Raw genomic sequence first — 17454 nt, forward strand, 5'->3', positions numbered from 1 at the left:
ACCAAATCTGTCTTACATTAAAAAACCCAGGATCAGATGACCATATCCCAAGGCTGATAGTGATATTTATTTCTATCCATGACCTAGTGTCAAACCCAGATCACTGGAAAATGTAACCTTTCCAATCTAGCCAGATCCCTTATCTCTTAACCTCTGCTTAGGAACAAGGTACTACAAGCTGCTATAAAGTGTGAATGAAGCTCAGATCCTTTCTATTACCCTCCAAGGAATGGCTCCAGCCCTGCTCAGGGCATGGCAACTCAATTCCTTAGGGAAAAGAGAAAAGCCATTTTTGAGTTGCTGAGAAACAAGTCTGAACCCTGGAAGTTACCAGGGGAACCAATGTACTGAAAGCCTTTAGTTGACAGTACATTTAGTTGTCTAACTATTTCTAGAACAATAATAAAAATAATAGCACAACCTTGAGGTCGCCTGGAAGGTAACCCTTCACATTTCTGCTCTGACTTGCTGTTGTAAGGTCAGCACTATCTTGGTCTCTTCACCCTTGATATTTTTGCTACTTCAGCAGGATATTCAATTCCAATTATTCACACACAAAAAAAAGAAATTTAGATTCAAACAGATACAAAGATATCCAGGGATTTTTATTTCTTTTCCCCCTCATAATATGCTTACACAGGAACATCAAACAGATTTTTTTTCCTCTTATCTCTCCAATTTATCTGTGGATGGGCCATTCAGCAGATGGGAGCCCCTGATTTCAATCCCAAAGGCAACTTTATCAACTAAATTTTATCCACAAAGTTAAAGTAAGGTGAGTTTTTCTGAATAGTCCTCTTTACTGGTATTTTGTTAACAAAATAGCCATTTTTCCTACAGTCTCCAACTCACATTCTGTGCTTTCAACCTGTTTTTAGTTGATCAAGCCAAACTTAACACTTTCAAAATACATAAAGATCAGACCAATTCTTCCCAATTACTTCCAGCATTATGTTCCTTCCTTCTCTAGGGAAGGGAGACAAAGATAAAAAGCCGTGCTGCTTCTCCATAAGCAATATCCTATTCTAATAAACCAGTACCTTTTCACTTAATCTGTTTTCTAATGTCTCATTCTTAGTGAGAGAAATATCCACCCTAGGATGTTATTCTTTATACATCCCTTTATTTGTCTATATGTTTTCCACCTTACTTTATTGTTTCTTGAGTTTTCACATCTCCAAAGAGTAATGAGTCACTATGTCAAGGGAAGAAAATAAAAAGTCAGTCTGAAATCTGTCTTTTTTATGCTTTATTAGTCTTCACTATTCAAATCCTTTTCTGTATTCAAATATATTTCAGCTGCTGGCTTTTGTGTCCATCTCTGCTTCATCTCTTTTGCTTTTAGCACTTTCTTTCTACTTCAAGCTTTCATCCTAGGCACAGTGAATTGAAAAGGCACCCTGCAAAATAACTCCACCCCCATAGCTAGGAATAAATACTGCTCTGAATACTGGCTAAGTAGCTGACAGGTTTTGACCATTGCTTTTTGTGCTATTTACAAGATGTCCCTCATGTTCTGCCCCTCCCCTGGTATCTATTTGCTGCTCTTGTACTCCCAGTGTCAGGCTCCGGGGTCAGGCACCACTTTTCATTTTATTCAGAAGAGAGTATGAGTGAGATTGTGTGCTGCCAGTAAGCTGCACCTCGATGGGAATGTGGGAAGCAGAGCCTCAGCTCCTCCTGTTGGGAAAGCTGCTGCTGTGGCCCTGATTTACACACAGTCAGGTCCCACGCTGCTGTCTCTGGAAGCAGTCCACCCTCAAGTGTTTGTTTTGTTTAAAGATGAGATCTAGAGCTGAGCTCAGTGCAGAAAAAAAAATATTTTATTACCCCATTTATTGCCTTTAAAAGACCAGGACAGAAGCATAAGTACCATTTCTGTGCTCTTCATGGTGAAAGATAAAAGATAATTTGTTCTGAAAAATTGAGCTCTGATGTTTCGTCTTTGATCCTGGCAAGGTTTTAGCCTACCAGACTGGGATGCTCTCCATCAGGAGCTAGCTGCTCCTTCACAGGCTCTGAAAAGCTTCTCTCCTATGTTTATTGACTGGGAGAGCTACATGCAGTGTTTTCTGTAAAATATTAAAAAATCCTATTTGCTTGCATAAATGTAGGAAGATGAATGCAATATTCACACTTTTGTTGATCTTAAGATCTTATGCAGCTATTCTGTTAATGGACCCTTTTGACATCATATATTAAAGTGGTTAATTTTTTCTAGCAGAACTTATAATCTATGAACAAATATAAGACTCATTTACATTATATAAGGCTCAGCACACATTATAACAGAATTATATTACACATTATAACAGAAAACTTATTTACTGCTGGGCTATAAAGTTAAACAATTAAAAGCTAGTAAGTTTTTTCCAATAACTAGCAATTATTTTTTCCAGTACTAAGTTCAAAGGAACAAAGCAATCTAAGTGTGTAATGCAACATTAAGTCTGTCATCACCTACTCTTTCAAGGCTTGTAAACATAACAATGAATGTCAAACAATGTTAACAGGTTCCAAAAAAAAAAAGAATTTGTACGGGTATGGAGAAGAGAAAAAAAATTTTAAATCTTTACCTTTTTGAATGTAAGTTTTAGAAACTTATTAGGTTTATAAGTAGTTCCTCTACCATTTCCTGTCATGAACACATGGAATATATCAACATCTCTATATTGATTTTTTTCTCTTCAGAAAGATGAAGAGACTGCATATCTGAGAGCGAGGAAAAAAACATCAAGCAACAACTTGGGAGCATTTAGCATTCATTATAAGATGTGGGTGAGTGTATTCCATGTTGCTGTATTCATCCTCTGATAGGAAGAATTCTGTGATAGCAAGGAGTGGTTCTGGAAGAAGCTTCATGGATGCTTTGTAATAGGAGCAGTCACCTGTTAGTGCTCATATGTGCCTGGCCTGAAGACCTCCAGGACATGAATTGAGGAAGCCAATGTTTTCATCATATTTGGAGGGGACTGTCATTTCTAGGAGCTCCTTCCCACTTCATTCTGGAAAGAAGACTGTGCATTATTAAGTTGGGTTAAAGTAGTTTCTTCACTTGGTTCAGACTGGGGGTTTGAACCAGATTTCCCATGCTCCCAGGAACAGCCAAGAGACAAAAGAACAATTTTGTTAATAACAATCTTTACTCTCCTACAAATATATCAATATTAAAATTGCACTGAACCTTTAAAATTCAAATGCTCCACATTCCTGACACCATTTTTTCCCCCAATCCTGCTTCTTTTTTTTTTTCTCAGTTTTCTACTCACTTTCTTGCTGTATTTAATACTGTTTTAAATATCCCCTGTCTTGCTACTACTGCTCTGCAGAATCCTGCTGTGCAAATTGGCACTTTAAGTGGAGGCACTTCATGTAAGCGACTAACAACCACTCCTGGGGAGATATTTAGAGGAACAATTGCACTAAACTGTACCTCTTGCTTTGAAGAAAATTAGATAGAAGAGAAAGAACTCAAGCTAACAGGAGATAATAATTCAAGCTTTATATAAAATACGAAACTATGCAAAGCCTTTAAGACCTGTAAAACTGCAAGGGGCTTTTCACAGTTACAGGAAAAGATTAAATCTCTACTTGGGAACCAGGGCTCAAAGTCAGTGAAGCCACAAAGTGTCATTAAAATTTTGCAGCTTCTGAGATATCTGCTTTTCATTGTTAAAGTTGTTCTGTACTCACTGAATTACTACCCTGTCTATATTACTTGGAGCAACCCTTAAAGTCAACTTCTTTTTGTTGTATTTCTATGCCTTAATCCCTCAGGATAGCCAACGAACTGTTATATAATTCAGGATTATTCATAGTTCTCTGTGATCTTTTTGACTAAACTGTTTTCATTGGCAAAGAGCACAAAGAGCAGTTTGACACACTTCAGACTGAAGGAAAGGTTTTAAATTTAATTCCCACTAAGACCAGATCCTTGGGGACTTTTTTTTTTTTTTTTTTTTTTTTTTTTTTTTTTTTTTTTTTAAATTTTATTTTCTGAATACTTTTAAATTTTTCCTGCTGTGGAATTAGACAGTATTCTTTATATACATCTTAGAAATTAGGGTATTTTGGTAAAGTAATTAATTCTCTAATTTTAGCTAGTGATTCCTAAACGGAAAATGCATGCACTATCTCCACAGCAGAATCACATGTATGGGCCAGCTGCCAGGGAGACAATCAGTTATTGCTGGGATGGAGAAAAATCTTTTTTTCTCAGGTGCTCTTAAGTGCTCCGTCTCCCTTATTCCTTTATACTTGGCATTTTGGGCCCTTAGTAGAAGGAAGAATAGACTTTGAACCTTTAGATATTACCTAAGATAGGCAGAGTATGGCCATTGTTTTCATTAGTTTTTACAGATACCAGGATGGCTATTTCTTCTTAACGACTTAAATTCATGAACATTAAGAATCCAAGGGTAATGCTATTGAAATGTCAAGTTATTATCCTTGAGGTTAATTCACTGATCTAATTAAAGCCATGCAGTCAGGATGAAAATGAAGTTTACCTCCTCTGAAGTAAAATCCAGGTTCCATTGAAATCTGTGGAAAAGAGCTACGATTTCACATATAATTAGAAAGTGCTATTTTAAAACTACGTATTAGGCCTTGGGGGAGGGGGATGCAGAAATGTAGGAAATTTCCCTGACCAGAATTATTATTCAGTAGTCTCATTTGCAAACTAGGAAAGTAGGGGGGTTTAATTTAAAAAAATAATATGATAAATTATAAATAATATAATATGCAACATTAAAATAAATTTGGTTTACCCTCTATTTTTCCAAGGAGTGGAACAAATATTTCTTTTTCCTATAACTTTGTTTGCCAACTAATCATCAATTGACAATATGTTTACAATGTTTTCTGAATATATAGCTCATATCATTTTTCTATTTCATTCCTAGCATGAAAAATAGGAAAAAATACAGCAGTAAGAAAGCATACCAAGGGAGAAAAGCAAGATTCATTCTAATTATGAACAACTTGCTAGCCATATAGCAAAGAGACTGATTTATGTGACTGAAGGTAAGGTACAATTTCAATGTTTCTCATAGTATTATGAGGATGATGAATGACCTGTTTTGCTGTTGCAATTTTAGTAATTGTGCAGAGCTGGGGTAAAATCAGTTCCTCTGACTCACTCTGAAGACAGAGGAAGGAATGGCTGTGGCCATTTCGACATCATGGAAGAAATGGTGTTTAACCCTTTTGCCAAAGTCACTGCAAGACGCCTTTCTTTAAAAACAGGAACCCAAACTGATTTTTGTTCCAACACTCATTTCTGTCTAAATCCAAGATTCTACCCAACTTTCAAAATTAACATCTGGGTAGGGCATAGTAGATATACCACAGTCCATAAGGAAAAGAGCTAGTTTACAAACTTTTGCTTTATTTATCTTGACAAGAATAGCAATATTTCATTCTATCTCAGAGGTTGCCCTTTAAACAAGGGGAAGCAGGATTTATTTAAGCTGTATTGTTTTATGCTAAATTGATTGCTTATTTTTAAGGTTTGTTGATCTGAAGTTGAAAACTAAAATAAAAATATATTCTCAATTCTTTGTGATAAAAATGTATTTATAAGAGTAGAAATTTAGGGAAAAAAAATCCAATTACATTAAACATTGAGTCATATTAAAATTTCCAAGTTGTTTTCTAGTATTTGGCTGGCATAAATGAAGCCTGGAGTAAAAAAAAAGTATAACTAGTGAAAAAAAAAGAAAATAAGCATGCCATCAATGATTTGTGATCATGACACTAAAAAATTGATAAGGAAGAAATTTAGACAGTATTTCAAGTTTTATTTTTTTTTAATGTCTATGCTAAAATCTTTGATTTCAGAAGAATGATAAAATAAATCATGTTCTAAAGATGATGGAAGTATAAATACTCACTAAAAAGAATTTTTCTGAAATGTCATCTCAAAGACCAATTTGACAAAAGTGAATAAAACCTCAGACAAATGAGACTGTGACTCCACTGAAAGTTCTAAAATATTTGTCTTAGATTGTTTTGAATTTACCATCAATCAAAAACAAAAGGCTAAAAATGAGAGAGTATCAGAACACAGGTGACCTTTTGAAGGTAGAAGGGGGAGTTTTGAGGAACAAGACCCACTTAGCATTATTGATTGCAGGATGGGATGTGCTCCAAGCCAGTTCCACCAGCTGGGTTCCACACTGTTAATGTGTGTGCAATCTATTAAGCTTTTAAACATTTATTGCTTTTGGAAGATACTTGTCAAGTTGCTGATGGATTGGTGAAAATATGGGCATGTGATTTTCCACTGAGGTGGGTGTTTCTACAACATAATTTCTAATTACAGGTATTTTTAAAGTTTTCCTCCTCCTTAGCATGTTCTATAGTTTAGAAGCAGCTCATGTGAGCCAGTTTCTCAGAATCAGTTCCTATTTAACAGATGATTTGAATAGTCATAGGTATCCTTCCCTGGTGTAAATGTTCATTGACAAATAGCAAGCTTGTTAAGAAGCAAAGGGGAATTATTATGCATTAATCATGTCTAATCATTTCTTCAAAACTCTTGTAAATGTCAGAAGCCTTTGGTATCCTGTTAATTCACAGAGCTGTCTGTCATTGTGTCGAATTCCTAGAAACCCGAATGGCAGAGTAGGGTATTCCAAAGGGCAGGACCTGTGTTCCTCAACAGATGGAGATCTGGTTAACAATTCTCTGGAGTTACTCTGCTGGGATTCACTGGGGTTGGGACAAAGATCCAGACCCTTAAACCTCTGATGGCCCTTCAATCCACTGAGACTCCTGAAATGTGGGGTGGTGGAGAGAGGAAAGAGTCAAGACTGACATGGAATTCAGGCTTTGTGACTGGCACTGACAAAGACCTTTGGGAACCTGGGCTTTGATGAGTGTGGATAGTGCAGTGCCTGGCAAGTGCAGGGGCCCTGCTATTAGGTGTAGTTGCTGCACAGTCTGGGATCAATGCAGTCCAAGAGCTGGTACCAGGTTCTGTGCTGTACTTCCTTGACTGTGGGAAAGGGGCAACCAGGTCAGGAGCCCATGATCTCTGCTCCAGGGACTCCTCAACGAAACAGGCTCTTCTAAAGTCTGCTAGGGAGGTTAAAACTGTTTTTAGGGGCCTGGGATCAGGCCATAAACTTGAGGCAATGTGAAAGCATTGACTTGATATATTGTTGACATTTAAAATAGATGTTTTTTCACAACAAAAATATACCATAAGTCTTGGCATTGCTACTGCAATGATCTTGGATGACTGGATGCTGCAGACACTTTCAAAATCAAGTAACTCAAAAGAGATTTCAAGCTTTTTACTCTGTTTTCTATTTCTTTTCATCCTAAATTTCAGTTTCTTTTTAAAAAGTGCATCTGAAAAGTCATTAACCTAAATGCTGTGAATTTGTACTGGATAAATTGTAGATGAAGGCGGAATGAAAAGCAGTGAATTGCAGGAGCAAATATCAGCAGAGAAATAAAATGATGGAATTTCCCAATCAGATCAGAAAGAAAAGGGAAAAATTGATGTAATTTTCTTCTATATCCAGGAAACAAATGTAATCGAGCTTAGTTGATCTTGCAGCATTTTTTAATGCTTAAAAAAAATCAAATCTGAGAACGTTTCCATTTACTTCTAGTATCTGTTTTCTATTGCAGGTAGTGTGTGCCAGGTATTAGAACTTCCTGGGGGCTGCAATTCCTTCACTAGAACTGCCTGATGAGCCCTGTTCTCCTGGTCAGATGGAGGGGAATCTTCTATTTTTCCTGCAGGCATGCAGGGATTTTGCATGGATTTTGTGTAGCCCTGGGGGGGGAGGGGGGTGGAAAAAGAGAAAAAGATGGATAGATAGATAGATGATATAGATATAGATATAGATATAGATATAGATATAGATATAGATATAGATCTATTACTATATATGTAAATAAATTCAGACTGCTGAAGAATTAACTGTAAAGAATTTCTTTTAGCTGTGGATTTTTTGGGTCATCTGAGGTCCAAAATCTCCTAGAAATTGAGCTTCTTTTTTAGGTATTTAATTGCAAGGAAAAGATACTTTCTCTGAAGAATATGTAATACATGCTACTGAGGAAAAATCCCTCTGAAGTAAATAAGATTTTTTTTGTAGTTCAATTGCAAACAGAGAGGATCATGTCCCAGTCAAGTTAAGTGAAAATCAGTAAATTATAACAGAGCATGACTAATTTTTTTTTTCTGTAGATGGAAATCAGTGGTTGGATAATAATTATTACGAATAGATTTGTGTTTAACAGCTCTATTAAGGCACTATCAATCCACTCCATTCCCCTCCTATGTAGTGTGAAAGTACTGGTAGCAGATTGCCTTTCAGAAAAAAGAGAGCAGTTAATAACTAAAGCCATGGCAGCAGTGCTCTAACACAAAGATTAAAACTGAAGATAGCTTTGGGTTCTTGGCCAATTCTGATTTCTTATTCACTGAGTCTGAAATTTGAAAACAGCCATTACAGCTAAAATACAATAGGATGCAAACATCTTCAACAGAGGTGTGAATGTGGGTCTAAATTCTCTGGAATATGAATAGGAGGAGGTAATCTCCCAAAAATGTCATAAATGACAGCCTACATTAGTGGTTAATGACAGAAGCCATCCAAGAGGCTGATGCAATGGTAAAAGGTCATAAGCTGTGTACTTCCCCTCTCTATTAGGGGTTGTGGCCTGTTTTTCAAACTCCTACATTTCCAATTAATGGAAGAGGAGCTAATGATGATTGTCATTTTATCTACTGGCTCAGGAGTTAGAAGCTGCATCAGATTAAGGTACATGTTCTTATAAGAATATAAAATTAATAACACAATATCTGGTGGGACAGGTCAGGAATTGCAGATTTTGCTATTTCCAGCTCAAATGCTGTTGTTCATCTGCTCTCTCTCCGTTCAGCTTAGCTGTCTATGTTTACATAAAAAAGACACTGTGAAAAGCACCTGCTTTTCGCTATACATTATATAAGCATTTTAGGCATTTGCTTTAAGGAGATTTGTACATTAGGAATCTAAAATTTAAGCATATCTGCACTCATGGAAACTTTATCTTCTCTAGAATAAGAAACAGCTGACCAGATATTAGAAGAGGAACAGTTTTTAGCCCTAAACTCCTAAAGTGTGAGTAGGAAAAAACCCCAATTTTACACTCTCTTGTATAGCTGGATAGAGCTGACATTTTTAGTACTTACTTCAAAGACCTTTCTAAATCTCTGCACTTCACAACAGCTGCAGACATAACTGAGCAGAGCTGAACAGAGCTGGAAATTATTTCAGTGATGACAATTGCCTTACAATCAAAGCAGTTTTCCTGCAGTTACTTAAATGCCTCCTCCAATTTTAAATTTCTGTGGGAATTAGAGAAAATCTTAGGTTTGCAGTGTGATTCTAACCTAGAACCCTCCATTTGGCAGTTTCTCCTCCATGGCAAGTACTAGCACTTTTGCTATTTTGCCTTCATGCTGTACCTTTCTCCCAGTCTGTCAGAAGTCTGTACCTTGAATTACAGATGGCCAGAACTGACTGTAGCACTGGGATATATGTGAGTTAATTCCTGTGCAAAATCCATATATAAGCTGTAGCCAAAATGTTCCCCAACCCACTAATTCTGCAGCATTTGACATGCCATGAATATCAGAAAGCAACAGAGTACTGAGTCAAGGAATAAGCAAAACATTTATTTTCTAAAACTTTCCTAAGTAAAAATTTTCAAAAAGAAGAGGTTTGAAGTTACTTTTGCAGTCATGAGTTCCACGCACTGTAGCACTCCGAAATGACTCGCACAGCATCTGCTGTCCTGGCAGAGGCTGTGAATCAGATGCTTTCAATCAAACATGTGCTGATAGAAAAACCCACACCTGCAAGAAGACACTCATGGTTTCACTGAGTTAACCATGAGGACACTGAAAAAGGTGTTGAACTCCACACAGAGTGTGGTGTTAACAAAATATAATTATCAATTGGAGCTAAATTAATGTCCTTTTTCCCTAAAAATAGAGCTTGACAAATTTGTCTTTATTCTGGCTAAATTCAGGTTCTTTCTAAGAAACCAAAATAATAAAAATCTCCATGTGGAAGAGCAAAGTGGTTTTAAATAATGAAAGCAAGTTATCACTTTTGCCCGAAGACCTAATCTAGCTCGATTCAGAGTGTAAAAGAATGATAGATAATCAAGAGCTCTGTAAAAGGTCCTCTGTTTTGGGGAACATGAAACATAATACAGGAAAATGAAACAAAAGGAATCTTCGTGATGGAAAAAAAAAATTACAGCAGCGTCCAAACAAATTTTACATTCACGGTTATGAGTAATTTGAAGAATTCAAGGATTTGAATCAGCATGTCCTTGAGAGACTCAGATTTCTATCTTCGATATATGTTTGGCATTTCACAGTTTCACTCTTGCAGATAGTTTTCTGCATGTATAATTTGCACAGTCACTTCCATAGTATATGTATTTTATTGAAAATGTACACTTAAATATCACCTTTTACAGAGAATCACCAGGATCATAACTTCTATTCTTTTTATAGTTTTAACTTCTTGCTATATTCTTGTCTGAATACTGATGTATTTTGTAGCACTCAATTTTAGCAAGACACCATGGTATTAGCTATCAAAATTTAGAGAACTTCCTCTGATTTTAGCAATAAATAGGGGTCCAGATTCTGCCTTTGCTTCATCTGTCACAGTGTTTTGCCAAAAAATGAAAGCAATCTATATTTATCCCTTAATCTTTAGGACTTCAGGGGAGCTGAGAGCAGTCAAAAGGGGTCAGTGAAATGTTCAAAATGAGCAGAGTCTAATTTCCAGCAGTCAAATCATTTTACATTGTATTTTTTCTCTTAAAATAAAAATGCTATTGTATGCTAAGGCTTCAACACTGTGCTGAATTTTTTGTCAGATTGACCAAGCAGCTCCCTCCTACATATCATCATGTCATGACAAATTGTGCTAAGATGCTGTTTTTAGCCCAATGCTTCAAATTTATTTTGCATTCTTTTGTGCTACACCTCAAAATCAGGACTTTGTAGATAAAGCCCTTGCTTTTTACTTAGAATTTAATTTTAGTTTTTAATTATACTTTGGATTCTACCAGTTCCCTCAAAGAAGTTCTGTTTACTCACTGAGAGCCCAGCAATGGGCATGGCAGTGCAGGGCAGCACCCCAGGGGCTCGTGCCACTGACTCACAACAAAGTCCAGAAGAGTCCACACCAACTGAGGGGCTGTTCACAATCCAAAGAAAGCTCTCTGTGCACAAACGTGGTTTGCACCCATTCCTCTTTTGTCTCCCACTGAAAATTAACTGGACTGATAACGAGGATAACTCCTCTGTGCAGCTAGCAACGGAGAGCGAGGAATTTTAGCCAGAAACTCTTCCATCTAAGAAAAAAAGAGCTTCTGACAGGACTCTTTTCACACAGTTGCCCTTGCTTTAGCACTTGTTTCAAACTGTTCCCTGCAATAACTCTACTTTTCATGCTAATTGCAGCTTACAGCTCATTATTTTCAGGGGTGTTTAAAAGATGCTGCTGTTATTAAAAAGGGTCATTTTGAAGGAGATGCCATCTTCTACACTCTCTGCCTCACTCTTGCCAATTATTTTGTTGTCATTCTAATTGGTTACTACTCAGAGACAGAAAATTTGCTGTTGTTTGATCTTTAGCTTGTTTGACAATATTCTACTGTTTTGGGTTCTCTAAAAATGGTTGAAAGCATCTACAGATCAGGAGTGACATCCTGTTCTGTCTGTTGCTGCTCACAGCTGTGTGAAGCACAGGCAGTCACCTCCCAGGCTTGGAGATCACTCGTGCCTTCACCACAACAGCTGTCATTTCCACCCAGTTCATTAAATCTGCTCAGGACTGGATTTTGACTCTCTCCAGCTTCCTAGATGAGGGTAGGGGGAGAAAAATCCTTCCACTTTGTTCAGTTAGCACCTAAACTCTGTGTGCAGGGTTTCTGATGCTGTATTCTTACATATTCTCAGCCTTCTGTGAGTGTCGTAACAGGAAAAATGGGTGGGCATTTAGTGTCAGCAAAGGGAATTAACTGAGCAGAGAGAAGTTCCACAGCAAATCATCAGCCTTTGGGAACACAGAGTCAGAATAACTTTCTAGCAAAGGACTACAACCATGAAATAAACTCTTTTAAGGAAGTCTTCTTCCTCAAGGTATACAGGAAGAGGAGCTTCTTCTTGTGGCTCTTTTCCACTCCTCCTTACATTTGGTTTAAATGTCAATGATGTGGCCATGACAAAATGCTTTCCCACGCAGCCACTCATTGCCAGTAATAACACTGTTCTACAACATTATAATCCTGAATTTTCTGACAGAGATAACTGCTTAAAACAGGACATCAAATTTCAAAATTGACTTAAGTGAGAAATGGCTTACACTTATTTTTCACATCATTAAAGTGTGCATGGGCAGCAGGAGTAGGAGAGGCATGAGTGGTACAAAGCAGAAATGGGAGGAACTGCAGAGGCTGAGAGAGGGATCTGCAAGACAGTGCTCACTGACAAGGCATTACAGGACCAGTTCTTGCTGCCTTCCCACAGGCATAAGTGGACCTGGTTGGCAGGAGCAAATAATAAATGCATCTATTAAGACAGAGTGGGAGTGGACCACCTGCGTGTCTTTTATGGTGACACAGTGGTCACAGCAAAGTTAAGGCTTGAAATATAAATTGGTAAATCTATCTTTAAAATTAGCTATATTATTCTCCATTAAGAAAGAAAATGGGGTCTCTTGGAGCAGGTAAGATGACAGGAAGGTTTGTTTTTTTTTAAGAGAAAATTATTCTGGGTAACTTGTAACCAGAATCAGAAGAATCATGGATCAGGCAAAAGAATGGAAAAACCTCTGGTTGCCCCTTTTCAAGGAAAAGAAACATCATGGAAGAAAGAAGGGTGTAGAAGTATTCAAAGCATTGTCTGAGCAAAACAATCCAACCACCCTTCAAAGCATTGTCTGAACAAAACAATCCAACCACCCCTCCTTTGTGAGTGAGGGAAAAAGGAACTAGGAAGCAAATGTACAATCTTGGTCTTACTGCCATAAAGGCACTTTGGGACCTTAGGCCTCCTCATAGAAACAAGGACAATAATTTTCCAAATGTTGTCAGTCACCAAATGTTTAAGTCAAGTTCATGGTGTCAAGTGATGCAGAATGCAATGGTAAATCAGACAAAATGTGACTCCTACCCACCCTTGCAGGTGTATGTGAAACACTCATTTTCTCTATTTAAATGCCTGACAGCTACCTAATGTCATCATATCTTTCCAAACACATTTTCTAAACTATTTTTCAACAACACATTTTAAATATGTATTATAAATCTGCATGGAATATTAAAAAAAAATAAGGAACTCCTACTTTCAGAACTGCAAGAGAACAAAGTTGCCAGGAAAGGACCATTTCATACTGGCCTTTTGGTGTGATGCTTCTTAATCCTAGATCTTTCAGCGGTCTCCTCTGTTTTTATCACAGACAGCGTGCTTTTGCCTTTGGGAAGTTATGTTATAAGACTGCCAAATATTTCCTTTTTCCTGACCCAAATATCAGCACAAGATAATCCCTTAGAAATGGATAGTTACTCTTTAAAGACGTGAAGCCAGCTGTTCCTGAAGAGCTAACCTGTGTCTCATATTAGAAGACAAAATACACATTACATATATGCATGTAAAATGATAGTCAGTTCATTGAGAACTCTTTAATAATGAAACAGGATATAAAATCTTCAGAGATAACAGGTTTTTTAAGAAGCAATGCATACTCTTCTAAAAGGGGGACTACATCAAAAATATGTTGTTAGGGTTATGCTTTTACATGTGTTAGAGGAGTCACACTGTTTATTTTCTTAAGTAAGGGTTGTGTGCCTTTAGAAGAGGCAGTGTAACTTTTAGCTATCACTTACATCCAGGAAATAGCTACTGAGATTCACCTTCAACCCAGTATCTTCCTGGATCCACTTCTGCTCACCTCTGAAATTCTCCTTCACACACACCCACTGCCAGCCCCCTCTACCCTGGTAGTAACTCTGCTCCAGCCACTTCTGAATTGCTCTCCCTCTTGTCTCAATTATATCATCTTAGGTCTCTTTGTAAGATCCTGGTAATTTAAAATGCATATAATAATAATAAAAAAATAATAATTTTAAAAAATGTTCTTAGGAACAATATTGGATTGATTTAACATGATGTACCTTGGGCAATTCAACAATATATCTGATTCCTTTTACTTCTACCCCTTGATTCCCTTCTTAAAATTTATCCTAAATTTTAGTTTAGATAGGCAAACTGCCTCTGTGACATACTTTCTCTTTGTTACATAAAAGTAGTTTCAATTCTTTAGTTAGCTTTTGAATTCAAAATATATCACTCTCAACTTAGAGCTTTAGACATCTAATGAGGGCTTATTTGTGTTATGTCTTCATATAAAGAAAATAAGTAAATAAACCCAACAATTAATCTTCCACCATTTAATGTGATTAAGGTTTTTCAAGTTATGTGTTTCTCATAAAAACAAATATCTTCACTTTTATACTGCATGATTGCATGAAATAAACTTTTAAAAACCCTTATTTTTATTAGTATGAGGCTCATAGACCTACTGAGAGTCTTTGAATAGATTATCTTGTTTCTGTGTCTACATTTCCTCTGTCCTGAGCACTTTTGGACAAATGTCTTAAAATCTGATTTACTTAGGCCTGGTGGAGAACTATTGATCCAGCAGTCAACCCACTTAGATGCTGATTAAATGCTGACAGAATTGATTAAGCTTTTAGAAGACTCAGATGAGTGAGGCCTAACTTAGTGAGGTTATCTCAAAAAATGGGACTGGGCAACTGAAAGAGTTGTTTACAATAAGCCAAATATAAAAGAAAATTATTTGACTGGCATAATGTTAAAAATACTGCACCTTTCCTCAAATCCCTAAAAAGTTTCTAGGTATTAAAAAGTTTCAAGTGTCAACTTTTCAATTGTCTGAAAAATTATTCCATTTAGAACAGGGTACTTCCCATGAAAATGTAATAATAGAAATGGCAGAAAAATACAGATTCAGCTGCTCTGAAATGGATGTCAGCTTTATATGAAGACAGTTTTGTGACTGTATTCCTGAAACTATAGGAGAAAGCACCAGTCTGCCTTTTGAATACCACTGCTTTTGCATACCTCCTCTGTGACCTGCTTTGCTCCATTCAAAGAGATATCAGTTCACTTCTGCACTTTTGATAGCTATTCTGTATTAATTTAATCACTATGTGAACTTTGTTTATGGGCAAAGATCTGAACTGGAGCCTCCCACCCATCTAGAGACTGCTCTGGTCACCACAGCGTGAGATACATTCCGGTTTGTGTCCTTGTCTATCATTCCTTCACAGCTGTTGAAAATGTTCCTTATTCCATGCCTCTGCCTGAGCAGTTAAGACTCCAACCTTGAAGCTTAAGGGCTTTCAAGCCCTGCTGTAGACAATGAGGAGTCTTTAAATAAACCAAACTGACAATAAGAAAAAGGTGTTAGACCATTGGTTGCATCGTAGGATACCTTGGCTCATTTTCCTCAGGCAGACAAAGAATTTTAGCCAGGATTTCCAATAAACTGCTTCAGTCTCTAGGCTTTTTCAGCTCCTTTCTTGGTGAAACTGCCCCCTTCCTGTCTTCTGTTGAGCTATAGGTCCATTGACATTTTCTGCTCACAAAATGCTGTTTGGGAATTTAATATCACAAACAACAAACAAAATTTGTGCTAGCAAAATTTCAAAACAAAACAAAACTTTTTTTTTTTTGTTTGTATGTTTGGCTTCAATTCTTGGCCAACCCTGTCCTGGAGGCTTCAGGCCCAGCATCTCCAGCCGGGCAAGGGACAGGATTGTCCTGCTCTGCTCTGCTCTGCTCTGCTCTGCTCTGCAGAGGTGACCTCACCTCCAGTGCTGGGGACAGTTTTGGGTGCCACAATGTAAACAATAAGTTAGGCCACTGGGAGGCTTAATCCAAGGGAGGGCAACAAAGATGGTGAAGGGCCCTGAGGAGAAGCCGTGTGAGGAGTGGCTGAGGTCACTTGGTCTGTTCAGCCTGGAGGAGACTGAGGGCAGACCTCACTGCAGTCACAGCTTCTTGTGAGGGGAAGAGGAGAGGCAGACACTGATCTCTGCTCTGTGATGAGAATGACAGGACCTGAGAAAATGCCATGAAGCTGAGTCAGAAGGAGTTTAAGTTGGATATCAGGAAGAGGTTCTTCCCCAGAGAGTGAAGTTGAGCACTCCCTGGAACAGACTTCCCAGGGAAGTGGTCGCAGTCCCAAGTCTACCTGAGTTCAATAAGTGTTTGGGCAATACTCTCAGGATTATAATGGGATCCCTGGGGAGGGCCAAGATCCCTGTCCTTTGTAGGGAGAGACCAGAGACCATAATTGAGTTGGACTCAATTATGATGAGGTTTCCCTTCCAACTCAGCACATCTATGATTCTATGATTCACTACCTCATCCCTCCTAATCAACCAATCCAAAAAACAGGCAACATTTTTCTTGCAGTCTTTGCTGTCACCATGTCTCCTAACTAATGTTCGTAAAAGTGTGCCCAGCTACTGAAATGAGTGATTAAGCAGCCCAGTAATTTAACATTATATACAGCTCTGAGTTTAAGGCTTTTGGGTTCAAACTTGAATTTTGCATATTTTCTATACAAAACATCCCTTAAATACAGTTTCTCATCTCCATCTATGCATACATCTAAGCATACTCTCACATTTTTTAGAACAGCCTTTTCTCTGAACTTAGCAGATGCTATACTGTGGCTACAGGCATCCTCCTCATACCCAGCTCATTTGAGCTTGTTATCACTTTCTTTAAATTACTACTCTATATCTTTCTCACACTTCACATGCAATTTCACAAACTGCCTTTTCAAGGCATCCCTGTCACACCCATCATCTTCTAATCACAATCAGAAAGTAGAATCTTACCCTTGGTCATTCTGGGGTGTCAAGCTCCTCTGCTCATGTTTTACGTTTTCAGACAGGTGTCATCAGACTTTTTATCACTTTCACAGCTGGAAGCATCTCTTTGTGAGCGTCAACAGAGCTGCCTACCTTCAGGGATGTGGTTGAAAAAAAACATCCATTACTGTGATGCCTACAAAAATATATTACAGTGAGAGGCTGCTATGCCTACTGATATTATCTCATGGTTTCTTTGTGCTCCTCATGCATCTGTGCTTACTCATAAATATCACCTCTTTACAGCAGGCACCATCCCCTTGCATTCTGCAACTCAAGTCCCATGCCACAGTAACTGTGCTTACACAAATAATAATACATGAGTCTGTGTTTCTTAGATATTCCAAACCTTCCTCTGTCCTTGTGTTGAACTACAGCAAATTGAAAAGTGTTTCCCTGCTGCCAGGTATTGGTGGTTGTACTGGAATATGAGTAAAATGCTGTTTGGAA

General features: G+C 37.6%; 1 long non-coding RNA gene across 1 annotated transcript in view; it reads left to right on the forward strand.

The window, feature by feature from the left end:
- Nucleotides 1–440: 440 nt before the first annotated feature.
- LOC135297905 (uncharacterized) overlaps nt 441–17454 on the forward strand; it is a 34101-nt gene continuing 17087 nt past the window's right edge. The window contains exons 1-3 of the long non-coding RNA XR_010359833.1: nt 441–775; nt 2692–2778; nt 4905–5025. This is a non-coding gene — a long non-coding RNA (uncharacterized LOC135297905). The remainder of the gene's footprint in view (nt 776–2691; nt 2779–4904; nt 5026–17454) is intronic.

Source organism: Passer domesticus, chromosome 3 (genome assembly GCF_036417665.1).
Source record: "Passer domesticus isolate bPasDom1 chromosome 3, bPasDom1.hap1, whole genome shotgun sequence".
Taxonomy (NCBI): domain Eukaryota; kingdom Metazoa; phylum Chordata; class Aves; order Passeriformes; family Passeridae; genus Passer; species Passer domesticus.